Source organism: Myotis brandtii, unplaced genomic scaffold (assembly GCF_000412655.1).
Source record: "Myotis brandtii unplaced genomic scaffold, ASM41265v1 scaffold834, whole genome shotgun sequence".
NCBI lineage: Eukaryota > Metazoa > Chordata > Mammalia > Chiroptera > Vespertilionidae > Myotis > Myotis brandtii.
In genome coordinates, this window is record NW_005371386.1 from 613703 (window position 1) to 635429 (window position 21727).

The 21727-nt window shown below is 42.4% G+C and overlaps 3 pseudogenes; 2 read left to right on the forward strand and 1 right to left on the reverse strand.

The window, feature by feature from the left end:
- Positions 1–3605: 3605 nt before the first annotated feature.
- LOC102260191 lies at positions 3606–4248 on the reverse strand (annotated as a pseudogene).
- A 10422-nt stretch (positions 4249–14670) lies between these two features.
- Positions 14671–15840, forward strand: LOC102256578 (annotated as a pseudogene).
- A 683-nt stretch (positions 15841–16523) lies between these two features.
- Positions 16524–17827, forward strand: LOC102260496 (annotated as a pseudogene).
- The last annotated feature ends 3900 nt before the right edge of the window (positions 17828–21727 follow it).

The window sequence follows — 21727 nt, forward strand, 5'->3', positions numbered from 1 at the left end:
CCTCCCTCAGTGCGTCCCTCCCACCGAGGCCCGCCTCGTATTTCCGGGATCCGCTCTCAGCAAGAGCTTGGCGTGCGAACCGCCGGCTTCGGGTCTCCCAGCGGGCGCCGTCGCTCGCCAGGCACAAAGATGGCGCCGTCGGAGACTGCCGAGGGCGATCTCGCGAGCCTTCCCCCCAGTCACGGGAGGGCGGGGGCCACGGGAAAGGTGGTCAGTTAAGAGTAGTCGGGGCGGGCTTCTGAGCGACCGCTCGCCCTTATCGGCCAAGGGGCAGTGCTCCTCACAGCAGGTTATTGCGCGTGCGCGGGGGCAGCGGGCGGAGAACGCATGCCCAAAAAAGCCCCTTCAATAGCACCCCCAGTGCTCCGTGTCTTACCTGTTTCCTCTAGGGCGCGGAGCGGAGAAGGAGGGGGCGGAGGAACCAGAATGAAACTCCGGAAAGGGCTGGGCACGACCCGTTGGCGAAGTGAGAGGCGTCCCTTAGGGCTGGGTCATCCCTCTAGAGCCCAAAGGGCCAACACTACTTTGATGTCCCCGGGAGTTCTCCAGCCTTCTTACCCTCCCTGTCACCGAGTATGAGTATTCTTTGCAGAGTCTCAGCTGTACTTTCATCCTGTGGTCGATGCGCGTTATTTATTGAGAACTTAATATGTGCTCAGAGCTGGGCTCGCAGCTGGCAGCCACAGCCCTCCTGTTTCTCACAGCCCCATCTAACTTTCTCTTTCATTTTGGCGTTTTGTGAACCTTCCAAATCTCATACTATTAACTGCTTCTGTTCCTGTTTTATTTTTCCTCGCTCATTCATTTGTCCATTCATTCAAACGTGTGTCGTTCAGTTTCCTATATGCCAGGTGCTAAGGGAACAGATGTGCTCTGACCTCAGGGAGCTATTGGCCTGAGATGGGGATGGATGAGAAAACAAACAATGATGACAGTTCACAGTAAATTCTTTGATAAAAAAAAAAAATGAGTGCAGGGGAATGAAGATATTGGGAGTGGGCTGTCATGAAATATGTCAAACAGAAAATTCTTAAGGGGAGTCTCACAGGCATAGGATTTACTACAGTGAATTAGGGTGCTGTCAGGAAATAAACCACCTCGATTATTTTAACAAAGAGTTTAATATAAAGAATTGATCATTAACTGAAAAAGCAAGAAGAGAGCTCAATGTATTGCGAAGATAGCAACTGCAGGAGGCAGCTACTATGCCTAGAGCTTGGGGTACTACGGGAAGAGGTAGGGATTATTATAATTTAGACATTTAGAGGACAGCCTTGTGGAGCTGAAACTCAGACCTATGAGGAGGGAGCACCATCTTATGGTGCTGGTGTCTCTGAGGGGGACTCAAAATGCTGTTTCCACTAGTGTGGGCAAACTGGATCCAATTGTTGCTATGGGAAGGAACCGCCACTGTCCTGAGAGCTTCTAATCTCCTTCCTACCTGGTGATGAGAATGACACATGTAGGGCAGAGCTGAACTTGACCCACATCTTGAAGCAGAGCAGTTTGGGTGTTAAGAGCCACTCATTTTGGAAGCTGGATGTGGTCAGAAAGGGGCCATTCACTCCTGTTGCACATCCCATACAGTGGGGACCATCATGTTAAAACATTTGTAGAAAGCCTGCTGCAAATTCAGGGTTTCATATCAAACAGAACTGCCCAGCCAACTCCCAAACCCACGAGTGAGAAATAAATGTGCATTGTAATATGGCACTGAGAGTTTTGCCTATTACATGGAAAAAGAAACTTTGTTTCACAAAGTGAGCAGGAGTTAGTCTCCTTCTGTCTTCTTGCTCCACCATCCCTAGACTGTTGTCCTAGTTTATTTGGTCCAGAAGAGCCCAGCGCCACATCACATTCCTGTCATCAAGAAGGAGAAGGCCTACCCATTTCCTTCAAGAGCACAATCCAGAAGTTGTTAACATCACTTGTGTTCACAGCCCATTGGCAAGAACTTAATCAATCACATTACTGTGTTTACCTGCAAGGGAGACTGGGGAATGTGGGCTTATTCTAAGCAGTCTTGTACCTAGCTAAAATCTTTAGAAAAAAGGTTGGGGAGACAACCAGCAGTCCCATAAAATAATCAAAACTCAGAACTTGATTTAAAGTTATACCTTGTTCTCTCTCATCAGTGAGGAGTTTAAAGTTAAAGAAGCAACCCAGCCAGTGCGGCTCAGTGGTTGAACGTCAACCTATGAACCAGGAGGTTACAGTTTGATGCCAGTCCAGGGTACATGCCTGGGGTTCAGGCTCCATCCCCAGTAGGGGGCATGCAGGAGGCAGCCGATCAAATGATTCTCTCTCATCATTGATGTTTTCCCTCTAATCATTGATGTTTCTATCTCTGCCTCTTCCTTCCTCTCTGATATCAATTAAAATATATTTTTAAAAGTCAGAGAAGCAAATATAATCCTTCTCTTTCTGTTCTATAGGCTTCTACATCTCCGTCCCCATTTTGCTAACCACAGTTTCTTCTCCAAGGATGAAGAGGGTGGGATTGGAGGTGGGCAAGATACTGCTTTACAGATGCAGTCATAAAATGCCTTTGTCTTCTCTGCACATGGCAGATGCCTAAAATTGGCTCTTTCTCTCTTGGTTTCATTTGGGGGTTCTTCTCAGGCTTCCACTGGGATGGTTTGATAGCACATCTGAGGACACAAATAATGCTCTTTCCTCTGTCTGGCCTCTCTTTCCTCAGTCCCTGGTCTCTTTTACTTTTTGATACTGCCATAAGTCCTCTTGACTGTGAATGCCTTCTATGTGACTGGCACCCAAATGCTGTCTCTCTCATGGGGTGAGCGTGATTCTTCAGCACCTTCCTCAAGGTACAGTTCTTTGATATGGACTCAACCTTTTCTAACTTCTTCTCAGTCCCTACCTCTTGTGGAATACTCACAACTTTTTATTGCCAGGATCCCCTCACCCATTGGCAAGGCACAAGCTTATTTGCTTTCTTTGATGTTCACTTGATCCATGGGAAACTCACATGTCCTTGCCATGCTGAACAACAGACATGCCACCCTGTCTGCTGCCCCTGTCTTCATAATACTGATGGCAATAGGCAGTCAACTGTGTGTCTGCTGACTCCAGTCTCCAAACTCCAAGGATATGTGGCCAGCTCTCCCTCAAATTATCTGCCTGGGTTGGACCTATAGATAGCCTATGTTCAGTAACCAAGCTAGTAGGTGTTACTTCTTTTTAAAAAATACATTTTTACTGATTTTTTAGAGAGAGAGAGAGGAAGGGAGACGGAGAGAAAAACATCAATTGGCTGCCTCCTACATGCCCCCTACTGGGGATTGAGCCTGAAACCCTCCCCCCCACCCCATGTGTCCTGACAGGGAATCCAACGGGCAACATCTCGGTGCATGAGAAGACACTCAACCAATTGAGCCACATCGTTCAGGGCGAGGTGATATATCTTAAAGACATTCCTCACTCAGCTCTTGGAGGCTCCCTTCCTTGGCTTTGCCCTCCCTAGTGGGAGAGAACATCTACATTTCCTCAAAAGTGGTAAGTAATAAAATCTCCCTTCTAGTCTTCTTTTTTCTGGCAAAATTTTATGGTTTTATTAACACAAATGCAGTGTGCACACAAGCTGTCTATTCATATTCTTCACTGTGTAGCCTGGCATTGGGATTGGTGACTGTGATGACCAGCTGGGCTGCTCTTTGCACAATGGCTTTGCGGTTCTTTCAGGAAATGTGAGCAATCTCAGCACAGTAAGATTTGTTGCACATCAGCAGCACTTCAAGCTCCTTGACGTTGTGGACGAGTAACTTCCTAAAACCACTGGGCAGCATATGCTTTGTTTTCTTGTTGCTCCCATAACCAATTTTGAGCATCAAGATCCGGCCCTTGAATCTTCTGCTCACACTATTGTAAATGCCTCTGGGTTTCCTCCAGTTACGCTTAATTTTTTTTAAAATATGTTTTTATTGATTTTTTTTTTTAAAGAGAGAGGAAGGGAGAGGGATATATAGAGAGAAACATTGATGAGAGAGAAACATCATCAGTCAGCTGCCTGTCCCCCTACTGGGGATCAAGTCTGTAACCCAGGCATGTGCCCTGACTGGGAATTGAACCAAGGGCCTCTTGGTTCATAGGTAGACACTCAACCACTGAGCCACACCGGCAGGGCAAGTTATTTTTAATTTTGACAGGTTGGTCTGACTGGTGCCAAGTGAACTTCTTGGTCCTCTTTTTTACAATCTTGGTTTTTATGAGGGGTCTGAGGGCACCCATGATGCTGAGTAGGAGATGGCTGCCACCTCCTTAGACAGAGCTAGTCTTTTTTTTCAGGCTGGAGGAGGTATTTGGGTGATAGTCATAGAACTGGTTTTGCTGCCTTTTGGTGAAACTCTTTTTAGAATGTGATAGAACTTTGCATTTTCTTCACCTGTATCAGATATATCTTATGTACCACTTTAGATATTTTGGGCTCACTTTTTGTATCAATAATTGATTGCCACATAATAAACCTCTCCAAAACATAATAGTCTAAAATAATAACCATTGTATTTGTTCATTATGCAGTAGGTTAGCAATTTGGGTTCAGCTCAGCTGGACAGCTCTTCTTCTGGTCTCACCCAGAGTCACTCATGGTGACAAGAATAGAGGCTATTCATGAGACCAACAAGAACTCCCTCTTAGCAAGTCACCCCAACTCCACAGGGTATGGTCTAAAGGCTAAAAAATTAGCTGAACTTTTTAAAAAATATTTTTTATTGATTTCAGAGAGGAAGGGAGAGGGAGAGGAGATAGAAACATCAATGATGGGAGAGAATAATTGATCAACTGCCACCTGAAACCCAGGCATGTGCCCTGACCGGGAATCGAACTGTGACCTCCTGGTTCATAGGTTGACGCTCAACCATTGAGTCACTCAGGCTGGGTTAGCTGAACCTTTAATGGGCTATTTCATCAGGTTATCTGCTTCTGAGTGATGAGGTATATGATGAGATCAGTGGTTCTCATGGTCATGTGCAACTCCTTTGCAGTAACATGGGTCCATTGGATTTAGGCAATACAGTATGGGATACCACATCAATAGATGACCATTTTGGAAACTCTTCAATGGTGGTGCTGCTGGGGGAAACATGGATAGAAAAGGTAAACTCATAATGTGAATATGAATCAGTTCTGGAAAGAATGAATTGCTTCCCCACAGTCACACACACCCCATGTGGAAGGGATCCAAAGTAATCAATTTACCCAAGTGGCTGGCTGGTTTTCTTGAGAAATTATGCCATACCATGGCTCAGTGTTGGTTTCTGCAGGTGGTGGGTTGGGCCAATAGTAGCTAATTGAACTTTGGTGAGAGGTTCAATTGTTGGGCCTAAAGGGTGATCCTGGGTTCTCCCTTCTTGTAGAACAAGCCGATGAGGAACCTTGTGGGAGATGGATTACTTGGGCTGCTTAGTGCCAGACAATTTGGATTTAGGGTGCCAGCTGTTTATAGGCATTGTCTGGAACTGAATGGATATTACAGTCCTCCTATAAGGGAAGGAAGTCCCATGGGAAGCTAAACTTGGGGGCAGGCCATCTCTAGATCCCTCGTTCCAGTTAGCTTTTTGCCTGTAACCTAGCATGAGTTCTCTCAGGATGACTTTCAGACAAATGTGCTTTTTGTACTAAAATACTCTGTTTAAATTACATTAATTTTTACTTCTTTGTAGACCCTTTAATTGACTTTTACCTTGTGATTTGGTGATTCTCAATGGGAAAGGGGTTCCTCATAATCTAAATTTTCCCCCTGTGTTCTATACCTTACTTTGCTTCCCACCTAACAACCCTCGTTTAGCACTTTCCCCTGTACTAGACAGTACCCTAAATAATGAGTGTGTCAGAATGCCTTCTGAGTTTGCTAGAAGAACTAAATACAGCCTATTTTAATTTTCACTTTTATAAGCACAAGGAAACGCAAAATTGAGCCCTCTTATACCAAGACACTTAAAGAGGGGAAATAAAATTATTAAGTGCAAAGGATAAAGAAGGAAGAGACACCAGTTGCCCATCACCTCCACCCTTTCAACCATGGGGATATACTCATTGTCTCTTGGTTCGGCATTCTCTCACCTGGGAATTGTGTGTCTGGTGATAGATAATGGGTTAGTACTCCTACTGGAACACAAGTCACCTATACTCAGCAGGGCTCTTTTTGGAACAAGCCAAAGGAATTGGATTGGGTCTTGGGCCATTACCTGAACTAGATGGATATAGTATACCAATCTCAGTAACTCCAGCTAGTGACCAGGATCAACCTTTTCCCTGCTAGTTTCCTACTCTTAAACACAGTGCCCCCACCCAGTGGTCAACTCCTCACTGGCTCATCTCTACCAAAGCTATCATCTTGGGAGTGGTAACCTTTCTCAGAAGAAAGAGCTTAATTAAAATTGGTTCAACATCTTTTCCTTGTTTGGACTCAAAGTTTAATTAATAATAGGAATAAAAACATTTAGGGGGTCAGTTTTCTTGACCAGTACAAAGTAATCTCTAATTTCTTTCCCCCAAAAGTACATTTCAAATAGAAAACATGCTCAATATCTACTTCTAAGTAAATTCATTTTGACTCTCAATTTATCTTTCCTTAATGCTAGATAAGCTCAATGATGCTGAAAGACAATCCTCTTACAGCGGCTGACAGTTGCCCACCTTCCTCAACTCTAAAGTTGAGAGAATCACAATTAGATTTCTTCAAAAAAATCTCTTGTCTGGTGAGCCAGCAAGGTAGGTTTGCTACAGATCCACTGGGTGGATAACAGTGGTAGAAGACAGGAGAGAAAAACACTGTTTTTGGCTAAGCAGGCAGAAGAAAATGAGTGGGTAGATGAATTAGAAAGAGTTCATATGGAGCTGTGGCCAGTGTGACTCAGTTGATTAGGTGTCTTCCCATGCACTAAAAGGTTGTTGGTTTGATTCCTGGTCAGGGCATATGCCTGGGTTGCAGTCTTGATCCCCTGGTGGGTGTGCAGGTGGCAGCCGATTGATGTTGTGCTCTCACATCGATGTTTCTCTCCCTTTCCCTTCCTCTCTCTCTAAAAATTCAATAAAATATTTTTTAAAAAGGAAAGAGTTCATATGGAGTGACCTCATTAAGCTTATAGCAAAGATAGAGAGCATTTGTAGTGGAAACTGATGCTCCACCAAGATCCCCTCTTCAGGGCAATGCACCTATCCTTGTGTTGCTGGAACTGTTGATTCCTGACAGTTTACATCTATGTTCCTCCCTAGCAATTGCCTTTGCCTTGAGGAATCTGCCTCACAAAGATTAGGCACTCTCTCAGTAGGTGGACCACAGCTACTGACGGGCTGCTGTGGAAATACACAGTCTTATCATCCTTGCATTAACTTGGGAAAACTCTGAAGGACTATCCAGTTTCAGAGCTTTATGTGAGATGGGCTTAAGCTTTGGTTGCAGCTTCATACTGGGTCAGTGTCTCCTTCTGTCCAATTTTGTTTTCCTTGGTTTCTTACAGGTGTATTTCCCAAAAGAATTTATCAATAAACCTTCTGCACTTAGGTATTCATCTCCTTTTAGTACCTAAAAATATGACTTGTTTACTTTCAAATCTCATGCTCCCAGTCACAGAACAGTGGCATCACAAGAATTTTTTCTAAACTTTCCATTCTATAATCTTCTGACCCATTGTCATGAGCCTAGTAATGTGGGAGGGAAAAGCTGGGAGATGGTAAATCAGGGTGCATGAGAGTGTGTCCTTGTAATATTATGATTTATAAAAAAAATATATCTATCTATTTATCTATCTATAGAGATAGAGATAGAGATAGAGATAGATATAGATATAGATATAGATATAGATATAGATATAGATATAGATATATTTGGGTTTTGTTAGCATTCCTGGCATAGACTTATAAAACCACTGGAATTTCCTAAGTGACATGAGCTATAGAAGTGCCTTTTGCTACTCATAACAAGCCCCTTTCCATCACACCTGAGTTTAGGATAATGGGGTGACTTTTGGAAAGCCCCTAAGGATGGGCGGCTGGTTGCCAAGGAGGCACAGCGGTTCTCAACCTGTGGGTCGCGAACAATGGAAATACATCCTGCATATCAGATATTTACATTATGATTCATAACAGTAGCAAAATTACAGTTATGAAGTAGCAACGAAAATAATTTTATGGTTGGGGGTCACCACAACATGCGGAACTGTATTAAAGGGTCGCGGCATTAGGAAGGTTGAGAACCACTGGATTAGAGGGTTGGAATGTTCTGCCCCACCCTCCCTCCTCTGGGGAGGGGAGAGGGGCTGGAGGTTGAATTAATCACCAATGGCCAGCCCTGGCCGGTGTGACTCAGTTGGTTGAAGCATCATCCCATACACCGAAAGGTAGCAGGTTAGGTTCCTGGTCAGGGCACATATCCAAGTTTGGGTTCCATCTCCAGTTGGGACATGTACGGAAGGCAACCGATGGATGTTTCTCTCTTCTCTCTCTCTCTCTCTCTCTCTCTCTCATAAATCAATAATAAAATAAAATGAAAATCACCAATGGCCAATTATTTAATTAATTGTGTCTTCTAATGAACCCTCCATAAAAATGCAAAAGGAAGGGGCTCAGCGAGCTTTTGGGTTGGTGAGCAGGTGGAGGTGCTAGGAAGGTGGTGTACTAGAGAGGGCATGGAAGCTCCATGCCCCTTCCCTCCCATACTTTGCCCTAGGCATTCCTTTCATCTGGCTGTTCCTTAGTTATATCCTTTTATAATAAACTAGTGAGATTATTATAAACAGCAAGTAAACTGTTTACCTAAATTTCTGTGAGCTGCTCTAGCAAGTAAATCAAGCACAAGGAAGGGGTCATAGGAACCTACAATTTATATCCAGTTAATCAGAAACACGGGTGACAAACTGGACTTGCGGATGGTATCTGAAGTCAGGAGGGAAGGGACAGTCCTGCAGGACTGAGCCCTTCACCTATGGGCTCTGACACTATCTTCAGGTAGATACTGTCACTGACTAGAACTTAGTCATATGACTATACCTAACTTCATATGCCCAGGAAACACATTAGAATGGATTTTGGTGGACCACTAGCAGACTCAACCACAATAGTGTATGCAAAATTTTTTTTAATATATTTTATTGATTTTTTACAGAGAGGAAGGGAGAGGGATAGGGAAGTTAGAAACATCGATGAGAGAGAAACATCGCTCAGCTGCCTCCTGCACACTCCCTACTGGGGATGTGCCCGCAACCAAGGTACATGCCCTTGACCGGAATCGAACCTGGGACCTTTGAGTCCACAGGCCGACGCTCTATCCACTGAGCCAAACCTGCTAGGGCGCAAATTTTTTTTTGTAGATTCTTATCATTATATCAAACATTTTTCATAGTCTTGATTATTGTGGTAGATGTTATTATTGTTGAAAATCTTTGCTGCTCCTTTCCTCTGAGACCATGTCTACAGGGCCAATTCCTGGTGGGCCTCCCTGTAGGAGTAGTATCTGCCTCACTGATAACAGGCTTGGTCATATGGCTTGCTTTGGCCAGTGGAATTAGAATGGAAATGACATATCCCATATCTGATTATAAGCTTTAAGAACTATTGTATAATTCTGTCCTTGCTCTTTTTCTACTACCTTTAGACCAACATGGGGCTAGTCCTTCCAACTGGGTCCTTGGATGAAGCAGAGTTGCAGCTAACCTGCAAAAGATAGGAAGCTAAGTGAGAATAGACTTGTGATAAATCAGAGATTTGGGGATCAGCTGTTACTGCAATATAATCTAGCAAAAGCTGACTGATGCTGTTATTGGATAAATTGGGGTGTCCTCTTCCCCACTGGGTGCTAGGAATGGGGTCCTGATGACATCCTGAGAAAAAGAATTTTCTGAGACTCACACGGGTGGATGAGTGATTTTTATTTGCATGGAATTACATCCATGGGTTTTCAAAGTCACATTCCAGCCATAGAAGTATAGCTGAGGTTTCAGTAAAGTTAGAAGCACAGTCAGTATCCAGAGTTTCTGTTCCATGTTGCAGCTGGGTCCAGTTCAGCATCAGGCTACCAGCAGTCCATTAGTCCATTGTGTGGGGGATCCACATGGCCGTGGGCCATGTGGGAGAATGCCAGGAAGCAGAGATGAGAGAGCCCCAGGAGTCCAGTGAAACATGCCAAGAGCGTGACCTCCTTTGTTTAAGGGATTAAATATCCCAAATTTCTGAGCGCTTGCAGTGGCCTTCCCCATTCTGGCCTGGGTGTGACTGACAAGTACCTTCTTAAAGTCACCTCAACTTTACTGGGCCTGCGTCTATTCTTCTCCCTGTCCAGTCCTTCCCTGTAGCGATCTGTAGGGAATAGACCAGTGGTTCCCTGGGGAGTATAAAGTTGTAGCTTCCTGGTGAAGCTGCCCAAATGACATGCCTATAATATTTGGCCTTCCTTTTGCTCCTTTCTTGTTATTAATAACTAGGTTGATTACAATGGTATCAATACAATAATTAGAATGACTGCATATTATTCTATTGTGTTATGTACCCTGAATTTTTGTCCAGTCTCCTAATATTGAACATTTAGATGATTTCCAGTTTTCTGCTATTATAAATAATACCGAAATATACATCTACTAGTGGCCCGGTGCATGAATTCGTGCACATTGAAGTTAGCATATTAGCCTTTTATATAGATAGATGTGCAGATTTTTGTTTCTGTTAAATTATTTCTTTAAGCTGCATTTTTAAAAGAATTTTTATTGATTTTTAGAGAGAGGCAGGGAGAGAGAAACATCAATTTATTGTTCCACTTATTTATGTATTCATTGATTGATTCTTGTATATGCCCTGACCAGGGATCGAACCCACAACCTTGGCATATGGGGATTACACTCTAACCAACTGAGCTATTCAGCTGGGCCCTTTAAGCTAAATTTTTAGGGTAGAAAAGTGGGTCAACATGTATGATCATCATTATTGCTCTTATTCCCCAAAGGGATCTGTTTTCTGTATATTAAGTCAAGTTCCACCAAAACCCACAGAAAGCACACGGGTACCTTTAACAGAGAGAGAATAAAACATGAAATTGACATGAAAAGTAATGGAAAAGCTGAGAAGTCAGTGGTGCAATAACGCAGAGATTGGCAACAGTAGAAAGATGCTGTGGCTCCTAGGAATGGAGGGACACCTGGATCAGAAACCAGGGTTGTCCAAAGGGTACTACAACCATGACTGGGTCTGCCTACTCAGAACTGCCTGGTACTAGCTGGGATCATCAAGGGAGGTTTGGCCTGGCAAAAGCTGGACCCATGGAGGAGGTGTTGTAAGGAGCAGAAAGAGAGAGGGAGAAAAATACTTTAAAACTCTTCTTCTTGCTCTCCAATCTTCTGCAAGTACTGTCCATTGGGCAAAAACTAAAGGAATAAAGGAACCTGGAAAATTTAGTTTCCTATGATACAGAACAGAGCCAGAAAAGAGCAGTGAGGTATCTGAAAGCAAACTGGACAGTAATGATGAGTAAACCAGTCTTTTCAGCATTGTGTGTTATCATTATAAATGCTATTTTGGTATGGGAGGCAATATAGTTTAGTAGCTGAGAGTACTGACTCTGAAGTCAGACACCCCTGGGTTTGAAATATGCTCTGAGCACTTCCTAATTATATGACCTTGGGTGATTTGTTTAACCTGTTCAAGTCTCAGCTTCTCATATATAAAATAGTGTGAAGATTAAATGATATAAAATATGTAGCATAGTGCCTAACATGAAATAGGTCCTCAATAAGTATTAGTTAATATAATTATTAGGTGTAAACTAAAGTCTTTAAGTTTCACTCCCTTGATGTCTGTACAGGAAAAACATTTTCCAAGTAATTTTCTTTCACTGTATTTCCTCAAGAATTAATTGACTATTCTCTTAACTATAGGTTTTAGGTGTCTTTCTTATAAATTTGAATGAGTTGTTAATATGATATAGTTATTAATCATTTTTATCACATTTTATATTTCGTATTGCTCGAAGCTACAGAAGTTGTCACTCTTATACAAAGCTGAAAAATAGTCTATTTTTGTGGTGTCTAGAATTAGATTGTGATATGTTATTACTTATTAATTAAGCTATAAGTATGACTCTATAAAAGATAAATAAAATTTCTCCTATAAAAATCTAGGGTAGTATGGTGCTCTATAGTATCAGAAAACTAGGCTCCTTCTATTTTGTTCTGCCATCCTAAGAATGCTTTCATGGTCTGTTGATTCCAGATCCTCTCTACCACCTCCGTAGTCTAACTAGTGGGAAGAAGGAAAGGAAAAAACATGTGCTTAGCTTTTAAGGGCACAACCTGGAAGTTACACACATCACTCCCTCTCACATGCCATTGACCAGAACTTAATCCCATGACCATTTCTATTTATAAGGGAGACTGGGAAATAAAGTTTGTATTTTAGGTGGCCACATACTCAGCTCATGATTCTATTATGATAGAAGGGGCAAAGAGACATTGGGGGAAACCATTAGCCTTTGGCATTCTGCTATTCTGGCCACACAAACATCTATGCATCCCTTCCTTCCCACACAAAGAATATACTTGTTGCCAGGGGAGAGAACTCCCAAGTACAATCCTATTACTAAAAAAGGGAGCAGAAGTTGCCACCCCCAAAATATGCCTTTTTGGCCTATTGATTATCTTGAGCTGCTTATTTTTAAGAAACAGCAGACACAGAAGAAGCTCTGAAACTAAGTGGGGAAATAAAGGTTACCCTTTTGTAAGAAACATAGACATTTATAAGGGAAATCTCCATTTGTAAATGGAGATTACTAGGAAGAGGAGGATGACTAAATCTCTAGAAACTCTTATCATTTAACAACCTTACCCTTCTTTACTGTGCTTTCCTGATAACCTGCATAACTGGCCTCCCCCGCCCCCAATATCTTTTATCTTTAACTGAAAGTAATTAAGTTGGTGGCTGGGACCATTTGGGGGAATTAGTCAGTTTTCTTGGGTATCTCCCTTGTATACAGGAGGTACACATATACTTAAACTTTTGTTTTTCTCCTGTTAATCTTTCTTTTATTACATAGGGGGTGGGGTCAGGTCTCAGCCAAGAACCTAGAAAGGCAAAGGGAAAATAATTTTTCCTGTCCTATACCACATATATCTTAAAGTTCACAATCTCTTAGTGATGTGTGATCCCCTATGTCAGGTTTAGATGTCTCCTTGTGATCCTGCAATCTGTAAAAAATAAGTGTTGTGCCCCATGGACAACATAATAGGGTAATAGAATCAAGGTAACAAGAAATGCTGATTCTGAAAAGGGAGAATTGGAACTGATACCGTTATAATAATCTGGTTATTATTTAACAGGAATGGAGTAAAGGGAAGATTAGATAATATAGGCATGCCATTTTTACAGCTTTGCTAATTTAATATTCTCCAAGTCTGTTCCCTGCTGATCAGTGGGGGAAGAGACTGGACAAAGGCAGTTTGGGCGCATGCCCAGTGAGGTCTGAGTGACATGGGAAGGTGCCAACCTGTCTGCCAGTCACACCTGGGAATGAGTCAGTGGCCAGAATAGGCATGGCCACTGCAAGGGCTCAAATCTTGAATATTTAAACTTCTGAACAAAAGGATGTTCTCTCTCTCTCTCTCTCTCTCTCTCTCTCTCTCTCACACACACACACACACACACACACACACACACACACACACACACTGGGCTCCTGGCTCTCCTACTGCAGGGACTGTGCTCCCCAGCACCCACGTGGCTCACAGCCATGTGGGGCTCCACACATGGACTAATGCACTTTAATTAGCCCGGATGCTGAACCACACCTGGCTGCAACATGGAGCAGAAGCGCTGGACACTGGCCTTGCTTCTGGCTCTACTGGAACCCCAGCTGCACGTCTTTCAGGACTGGCTTAAGGGGCTTGGGCTTTGGAACCCGAGAAATGTAACTGCACCCAAATGAAGCCTTTTATCATCTCTCATTCTCCCCTGGGGGCTTCTGAAAATGCTTATTTCAGTGGTACCTCAAGAACCTCAACCTCATGCCCACTCGTGTCTAGGAGATCTGGCCTATTAACTCCTCCAACAACAGAACCACCCAGTCACCAGTTTATGGCAATTATTGCATCCTACTGGTTTGGAAATGCAAAAGCTCCTTGTGCTAGCATTGGATTAAATTCCTTAATTAGCTCATCAGACTGCCCTAAACTCTGTTCTGTTAAGGGTACCCCATGTCCATTGTCCTTTGTGGCCCTAGTCTCTGCCCTCTCTTTAGAAGGTTCATTTCCAGTGATTATAATGGCCTCATCTGCCCGTAACTGACTTCCCACCCCCAACATCTTCTTTTGTATTTAAGGTGGTGGTGGCTTGGATCATTTCCAGGAGTCTCTCAGCTTTCCTGGGTCTCTCCCATGTATACAGGAGGTATACATGTTATTAAACTTCTGTTTGCTTTTCTCCCTTGTTAGTCTGTCTTTTATTACAGGGTGGTCTCAGGCGGGAACCTAGAAATATAGAGGGGAAATTATTTTTCCTTCCCTATAGAGGCCCTAATCATATCGGCATTTGCAAACCAGATTTTGATTTCTTGGGCTTTCAGACTCCCTCTAACATTTAATAGGCTTCTGATCTATATGCTCCTTGTCAATTACATGTAGAAGTAAGTATCAGGCAGGATCAGCTTTCAGGCGCTGAGAATCTGTCTTGGCCATGAATTCCTCTGGTGGAAGGAGGCAGGAAGCAGCAGGGCCCAGGGGTAGAAGGGCTCACCGACCCTAAGAACCTGACCAAGCCTTGCACCATGGGCCCTGAAGCTGGGTCTTCCTATGGGGGTGAACAGCTTTGTGTCCCTAGGCACCCTCCTATAGCTGACCAGGTTTCTCAGATTTCCAGCTGAAGATGTGCAGTGCATGGTGGACAACAATGGGAAGCAGCAGGGGGATCCCAGCACTGGCCCTCTCATCCAGGCCGATCAAAGTCACTCCCTGTGTAGGAGGCCATTCAACCCCAAGTCAAATCCAGGGAAAAGACACACCCTTGAGTGGAGACCTAAGTTGTTAGTGAAGCATACGTTGTATGTTAGAGCATGTAGCTCTTCTGCGTCTGTGTGAATCAGAGCCAGAGAGCCAAAAGAAGAACCTGGAGAACAAAAAAGTCTACTCTGCCTGGGCAAACCAGTGTCAGCCCGCTGGTGGGAAACTGAGGAACAAAGGAATCTGCTCTGCGCCTGCGTGAGAAGTGCCAGCCCAGCAAAGGGGGAGGAGGAAGGATGTGACTATATAAGCCAAACCCCAGAAGTAAATTGGGGAGCCATACTATTCTCCATCTAGTGTGTGCTGCCTCAGTGCCCTGAGCTTTCTCACTTCGTCTTTAATAAACTTCTTTCCTTCCGAATCTGTTTCGCCTCCTCTGTTACTTATGGCTCCTCCCTTGATTTCTATCCTGGGAGGAACACCTGCAGGTAACTGAGTTGGAGCTGCTGTGCCTGGAGACCCCACAGGCCCTGTCTCTGATGCTCATCCATGGTACATTCTGACAGCACTGGCCATCCATCTTGCTCAAGTACCTGTCCTGTCTGGGAAGAATGCACATCCACCTGGCCCCAGGACTGCCTGGGAACCCTGGTGTCATCAGTGACATGTGGCCAAATTGCTAAGTGGCCCTGTTCATCAACAGACACCTGACATTACCTTCTGTTCTGCCAGTGGGGTGATCCTGACCTCAGGGAATGCTGATAGCTTCCTGCTTCCCAAGTACTTCAAAGAGGCTCTGCAGCTATTTCATACTCAAGAGACCCACTCCTTGACTGGTAATGAAGAGACAGAGTGTCAGAGTGGCCCCAAGCACAACTCCAGAGGAAGAAACATAATCCAACAATAAGATTTTTTTTAGCTCTAGCTGGTTTGGCTCAGTGGATAGAGCGTTGGCCTGCGGACTAAAGGGTCCCAGGTTCAATTCCGATCAAGGGCACATGCGTGTGTTGCGGGCTCCATCCCCAATAGGGGGTGTGCAGGAGGCAGCCAATCAATGATTCCCTCTCATCATTGATTTCCTATTTGAAATCAATAAAAATATATTAAAAAAGATTTTTTAATGTAAAAAGATGACGAAAGCTTTAGTTTGAAAACAAACAAAAAGAAGTAACTATAGCCCACGGTCTCTTCAAGGCATATTCTTTTGCTTTTTGCTGTTCTCTGTGCTGACTCAGCTTCCTGTCATTCAACTTGATAGTTCCTTCCTTAAGCGCTTCTTAATAAGTTTGGGTGGGAGGTTGACATTCTTAATAGGCTCATTACCTCTGCTCTGGCTCTCATGTACTGGTCAAGAAGGAAGGCACTTGAAAAACCCAGTATTATCTCATTCCAAGTCTTCCTTTTTTGTAGCCTCTTTCAACTGCTTCCCTGTGGCGTTGCAGAAAGATTTGCAGTTGTGTGGGGTTCTGAAATTGCAGGACACAGACTAAAATGACTCTTGATAGAGTTATGTTCCCTTCCATTTTCAGTTGCTCTCTAGCTAGCTGACTGGGGTCCATCCCTCTGTAAGATGCTGCTAAAAGTAGCAAGATGCAGTCTGGAGTGGTACCTCATGTCCATCAGTTGTGTTCTGTGCCTATTTCTCCAGGTGCCCTGTGTTAGCCATGGCAGAGCGATGGATCTGGGCCAAGACAATGGGCCCACTCATTCCTGGACTCCATATCCTTCACTGATGCAGATGATGTGGCTATTTTGACCCATGTGAAGGGAAATGCCTGCTCAACCAGCTCCATCATGGGCAACACCTTGTGGAAAGCGATGGAGAAAAGCTTGCTCACGCAGCACTTGTGGTAGTCCCTGAAGGACCGCTTCTTAAAGCACCTGCGGGACCCTAGCCAGTTTGGCTCAGTGGAAAGAGCATCAGCCTGCAGACTGAAGGGTCCCCGGGTTTGATTCGGGCCAAGGGCACATGCCTGGGTTGCGGGCTTGGTCCGATGTGTAGGAAGCAGCCAATCAATGATTCCCTCTCATCATTGATGTTTCTATCTCTCTCTTCCTCTCCCTTCCTCTCTGAAATAAATAAAAATATATTTTAATAATAATAATAATAATAATAATAATAATAATAATAAAGCACCTGCGGGGCCAGGAGCATAAGGACCTGTTGGAGGACACTCCGGTGAGCCCATCCTCCCTGAAACTCAAGCAGAAAGCTGAGGAAGACCTGGAGGCTGCCAATAGCGGGGAACCACAGAATAAGAGAACTCCTGACTTGCCTGAAGAAGAAGGGGAAGAGAAAAAGGAAGAGGAAGAGGAAGAAGGAGAAGAAGAGGAAAAAGAAGAAGGAGGAGAAGAAGAGGAAAAAGAAGGAGGAGGAGGAGGAGGAGGAAGAGGAGGTGGAGGAGGAGGAGGAGGACAAGGAGGAGAAGGAGAATTTGTAGAGGAAGAGATCAAGGAGAATGAAGAAGGAGTCAAAAAGATGCTTATGGAATCCACCCAGGACTTTGAGGAGGTTGTGGTGGAGGATTTTGAAATACACATAACAATGTGTGATGATGATCCGCCCACACCTGAGGAAGACTCAAAAACGCAGTCTGATGAGGAAGAAGAATAAGTTTCTCCACCAGAAGTGGGAGCTGCCATTAAGATCATCCAGCAGTTAATGGAAAAGTTTAACTCGGATCTGTCAACAGTTACGCAGGCCTTCCTAAAACATAGTGGTGAGCTGGAGGCTACTACTTCCTTTTTAGAGTCTGGTCACAGGGCTGATGGGTATCCCATTTGGTCCCAACAGGATGACTTAGATTTGCAAAAACATGATGAGGATATCCGACATTGGTCAAAAATTTGGTGCTCAGAATGTAACTCGGAGAATTGAATTCCAAAAGAAATAATTGATAGGATAATGAGAAAAGGAAAAAGGTGTGGCAGATGAGAAGGTGTGGCAGATGAGGTGGTAAGAAAAAGTTTTTTGTGACCATTGAACTTTAGAGATTCTTATGTTGGAATTGATACTTGTCTTCTGACCAATGCTGTCTTTGCTCTGTGAGTCCTAGATTTTGTAGCCATGCAGAGTTGTGTAGGAGGATAAAAATAAAAGATATTGGGTGTATTTACAAATAAATAAAAATGAAAGTAGCAAGAAACAGCAAACAGTGTTGAAGGTTATAAATCTTTCTTACTTACCCCAATGCTATTGCTTTCGATGCCTATGAGCTGCTTTCTAAGATCTTGCCGACCTTTGTTAATGTTGTGCCTAGCTAAAATTTCTATTTCCTTAGAAGAAAGAGAAAATGGATGCCAGGGGAGAATTAGCACTGGGTGCTACAAATGCCTATTGATTCAGACAGGTTCTTAATTCCACTCCATCAAATGAGTCAGCAACTTGTAGGAGGCATGGGGCCAGTGAAATAGAAAACTGGCACCCTCAGATTGATATCAAAGGACTCACTTTGAAAAAGGAAACCCAACCCCTCGCACTGCAGCTAAACTTTTGCTAGTTTTGATCTGACTGGTATAAATGTTCAAAGATTATCTTAACTAGCAATGAAGCTGACTCTCTGGGCCCTGTCAAAACTTGATTTTGAAAGTATAGTAAAACAACTACACAGTGACTTTTAAAATTGTAAAGATAAAAAAACACATGCACTGTTATAATTTTTTAATATGGTTGTCAGATTGCTGAAGTTATTTCTAAAATTATTTTATTTTAGATATATTTATTGTGGATTTGGAGCTTGTAATGTATTATAAATTCCTCATGATGTTTCCTCCCTTCTTACATTATAAAATAAACCTTTAAAGAGAATGAATGAATGTCACAAAGAGATTTTCTTTCTCTCTTTAGCATGCTTATTTTCTTTATTATATGTCATTTTCTTGATGTTCATTTTATCTGATAAAATCCAGATTAATTCCTTAGTTTGCACTGTCAAAATACAAATTAAATACAACTTTATCTGAGAATGGAGACAATGACCATTCTAAACAGAAGTTCTGGAACAAAGTCAGCAGACTTTGAGAAGTTTATATTATTGTAGTTATTTATACTGGTGTGAAATATAAGAGACTTTAGTCTATTTTGTTCACTGCCATATACCTGCTACCTAGAACAATACTTAGTGGACACTCAATAAATAGTTATTTGATTAATGTATTAATGGACTTTTAATTTTCTTTTTAAATTGATTTTAGAGAGAGAGGAAGGGAGAGAGAGAGAAACATTGATTCTTTGTTACACTTATTTATGTATTCATTGGTTGCTTCTTATATCTACCCTGACCTGGGATTGAACCTACAACCTTGGCATATCAGGACAATGCTCTAACCAAAAATCCACTGGAAAATATTTGACCTACATAGTTGGAAGAGAGTTGTATCTTTTTGAATTAAACAATAAGGCATGGAGGGATTATATAATGTAGACTATTAAAATTTATGAAAGCATGAAGACTAGGTGAAAAGGCATTTAACCTCAGTTTAATGTCTCCAAATATTCACACCAGGAAAGAGGAGGAAGAGCATAAACTCTGAGAGCACATTTATGTGATACAGTGTCTCAGATGTTTGCCTCCAGTGGGAGATGATGGCTGAGAAGACACTGATCCAAATGATGGGCAACATTAATGTTGAAATCACCATTTTAAAGTATTCTTCATTATAGTCTCAGGGTCTCACAACAAATTCGAGAAGTGATTTCTATTACTGTTCTCATTTTACAAATGTGGAAATTGAGGTTCAGAGAGGTAATTTGTCGAAGTCCCACAGCTAATGATTGGTAGCGTCAAGACCTTAAGGTCTTTGACAATCAAGATCAAATGAGCTAAGAAGTCATGTTTTTGCTCCATCGGCGTTCAACTACTCTGGGGTTCTTTCTCTGTCTTTTATCCCCTTCTGCAGCATATCTCCCTTTCTTCTGGTTAAGGATATTATACTAATTTTGTAATGCCAGTATGTGTCCTGAGTTAATAAAGAGCTTCTTTTGTCTTCTGGTGTTGAAAGTGATGAATTAATATGTGCTGGGTCTTCACAAAGGAAATAATGATGACTAGAACCAAAGTTAGATGAGGCCATGAAGATGGGGACCTCAGGATGGGATTAGTGGCTTTATAAGAATATCTCTTTCTCTTTGTGTTCGTTCTCTCTCTCTCTCTCTCTCTCTCTCTCTCTCCTCTCTCTCTCTTTCTCTCTCCCCCCCCCCCACACACACTGAGGAAAGGCAATATGAGGGTATAGTACGAAGCTGGCTATCATCAATCCAAGAACAAAGCTCTCACCAGGAACTGAATTGGCCTGCACCTTGATCTTGGATTTCCCACTGTTCAGAACTCTGAGAAGATAAATTTTGCTGTTTAAAGTACCTAGTCTATGGTATTTTGTTTTGGCAACCCAAGCAGACTAATATATACTCTGTAGTGCTTTGGACCCCAAAACTCTATGTGGATATCTCAGACTAGGTGAGGTGGACTGGGTTACTAGTGAGGAGTGAGCACTGTTTTTGCCTAGACTGGAAACTGGTCTAAATGGCCTTTCCCATGTGTTCTGTCTCCTGAGTCTGAAATGGTTTCTGTTCAAGCTTCCAAGGGGATGCAAGTGGAGGTAGGGGACTTCTTCCTAGCTGAGGGGTGAATGAGGAAAAGAAGGGATGTGGTCTATTCATCATTACCAGTCACCAAAAGAGGCCAAGAGTAAGAATCTCAAAAAAGAGAATCCAAAGGAAAAGAATTCAGGTATAGAGAAACTCTGTATATAGCTTGTACAAGTCACTTAACTTCCCAGCTAATCATGGAAGCTGAGGTCATTGATTTCAGACTTTTCTTCTTTTGTAATATAGGTGTTTAGTGCACAGCCTGACGTGTATTCCACAAGTTTTAATGCTATATTTCATTTTCATACAGTTCAAGTACGTTATGTTTCTTTTTGTTCTTTGCCCATGCATTTTTAGAGTTGTGTTATTTGGGGATTTTTCAGAGTTCTTTCTATTATTTATTTCTAATTTAATTTTATTGTGGTCATATAAATGCATAAATTGAATCCTTTTTAATGTATTGAGACTTGCTTTATGCCCAGAGTATGGTCTATCTTGGCAAATAGTCCATGTGTACTTAGAAAGAACACATATTCTGTTCTTGGTGGATGTTCTTTGGTCACATTAGTTGATAGTGTCAAGTCTCCTATATACTTGCTGATTTTTCACTTGTTCTATTAATTATTGAGAGCAGGGTATTTAAATCTCTGACTGTAATTAATGGAACTATCTACTTCACCTTTCAGTTCTATCAGTTGTGTTTTTTTGTGTTTTTTTTTTGCTTCAAGTATTTTGAAGTTCTGTTATTAAGTTCATAAACAATTATGATTGTTATATACTCTTAATTACTCCTTCATCATTACCAAATGACCCTCCTTATCGTTGGTATTATTTTTTGTTCTGAGATTTAATTTGATATTAATATAATCAGTCTAGCTTTATTTTGATGCTTTTACTTTTAACCTATTTCCATCTTTAAATTCAAAGTGGGTTTCTTGTAGGCAGCATATGTAGTCCTTGCTTTTTCAGTCAATCTGATGATCTCAAAAATTATTAGAAGTTCTATATATATTTAGTTTGTGTTTCATACTTTATTTTTTAAAAATATCTTCTTATTGATTTCAGAAAGGAAGGGAGAGGAGAGAACTGGAGTATGAGACAGGGCCTAGACTTCACACAACTCTAGTTCAGTGGTACCCCTTGGATCATGTATGTTAATGATGCTTTCCAGAATTGTGTTAAGTTATGGCTTTTGCTAGAGGATCCA